Source organism: Arachis ipaensis, chromosome B04 (genome assembly GCF_000816755.2).
Source record: "Arachis ipaensis cultivar K30076 chromosome B04, Araip1.1, whole genome shotgun sequence".
Taxonomy (NCBI): domain Eukaryota; kingdom Viridiplantae; phylum Streptophyta; class Magnoliopsida; order Fabales; family Fabaceae; genus Arachis; species Arachis ipaensis.
Window position 1 is genome coordinate 110,965,544 of NC_029788.2, and position 2,175 is coordinate 110,967,718.

At 37.8% G+C, this 2,175-nt stretch overlaps 1 protein-coding gene across 1 annotated transcript in view; it reads right to left on the reverse strand.

The window, feature by feature from the left end:
• LOC107636811 (zinc finger MYM-type protein 1-like) overlaps positions 1-2,175 on the reverse strand; it is a 6,234-nt gene that overhangs the window by 598 nt on the left and 3,461 nt on the right. The window lies entirely within an intron of this gene.

A 2,175-nucleotide genomic window follows, 5' to 3' on the forward strand; every position in this document is an offset into this window, starting at 1 on the left:
AACGAATAAATATAATCAATGCTCTAGACCCAATCTGCGAAGCCAAGGCCGGCTAGAATATACATATACATATATACAACCCCAAAATATTTTTCAAAAGACAAAATACAAGTCCTGTTTCTCCGGTCTCAAAACCTCTAAGAGGGACAAAATGTAAGTTATGTACAAGATGGAGAATACTATTTATATACATACAAAACTCTAAATACAAAATATCCCAAAGGTAGATCTTCGCATCCCAGGAGTCTCCAGCAAGCTCAACGTGGTGTTACATGTTCTGCATATGAAAACAACAATATATGTATGGAATGAGAACCGGAAGTTCTCAGTATGGTAAAAGTGTTCGCATAGTTAATCTATAATGTCTCGAAAACTCCAGAGGCATTCCTAAAACTCCAACACTTAGAATCAAACTTAAAATCAATACTAAACCATAAAGTCCGGTAATATACCCAAAGGATTCCCATTTCTAAACTAAATCTCCACCTCTTGTCTCCTTCAAACCTCCTAATCACCATATAGAAAAGCCCTCATCACACCTCTGCTATATGAGGGACCTCTTAGGTACAAACACAAACAAAACAGACAAGAAAAACACAGATAAAATAGCAGCTACAGCAAATAGATCAGATAGCAGTTAATCACAGATAAGCAATTAGGCAAACCAAAACAAAGGCAAACTCAAACAAAGCATTCGAATGCATATGACGCATGCCTGTCCTATTGACTATGAGCTCACGTGTCGGTTATACTACTAGAACCTGACACATCCGGTAGCTAACCTGGATATTGTCTCTCGACTAAACATCTCTAGGAGGCATAAGATTGGGGAATTAGTGCCCCACCACCTTCTCCTAGAGGCAGAAACTAGGGGGAATATATCGGGAGATTAATGCCCTACCACCTTCCCCTAGTGAAGCCGTACCATACCGGTCGAGGGAATTAGCGCCCCACCGCCTTCCCCACATCCAACTCATCAATATCATTGTTGCCATTAATCATGTCTCATTCATTCTCAAATTCACTATTGTTATCATCATCATTATCAATCACTTCTCATATCTCCTTCCTTACCAATTCTAACTTCATTTACACCCTTTAAGTCAAGTACTTCCCTTCACAACCTTCCTCCATAGGTTCACTCGGCTTCCTATGCTTAGAAACTAGGTATCAAACTTTAAAAAATAGTTATAGAGGTTTGGAAGGCTAAAGGATTAGTTAAATATTTAAAAATATCATTTTTTTACCAAAACAGGAGATTTTACGGAAGTTTACAAACTTGCCAAGAAGTCAAATAGTTAAAAACAGAAGTTTGTGTGAAAAATAGGACATCATGTGTACGCATCATACTGTGCATACACACACACCAGAAATGATTTTCCGTTTGTGCGTACGCGTCATACTCTGCCTACACACATCTTGTAAAACTCGCAGGGTGTGCGTACGCATAGCCCCGTGTATACGACGCACGAGTGTCAACGCCTGTCCATTGCATGCGTGCACACGATAGGGTGCGTGGGCACCCAAAGCAGAATTTCTGGTTTTTCTACAATTTTGCCAAATTCAATTTTCTGTACCTAACTTTCGACGTCCATAACTTCCTCTATAAAACTCTGATTTTCTCAATCTTTAATCCGTTTTTAAAGCTCTTATAATTATCTTCAATTTGAAATAAAGTTCACTCAAATCCAAAATCTGAGGCTCAAGTTATGGTTCGTTGAATTTGGTCAAAAATCTATTTTTACCAAAAAGTTCAAAACCACCATTTTTCCAAATCTTCAATTTCAAACCAATGATTCACAATCCCAAAACAGCCCCAAAACTCTATTCAACACCTTTCATTCATTTCACAACATACCACCACCCAATTTATTCAATTATTCAACAATTTCATATATGTACCTCAATAATTCCTCAACCAAAATCAACAACAATCATCCAACTTACTGATAATTATCTCATTTCGGCCTCCGGCCTAATTTCATACTAATTGTCATCATACCTCATAATTCCACCGAATTCATATACACATATCAAATCTCAAATCAATTGCACACATATAAACATTTATTCACTAATCACATCAACAACCAAATTCAATCCAAGCTTATCCTATGGTCAATTAGCCTAAGTTTTCACCAGTGGCGGAGCTTGAACCAAAATTTGGGGGGGGGG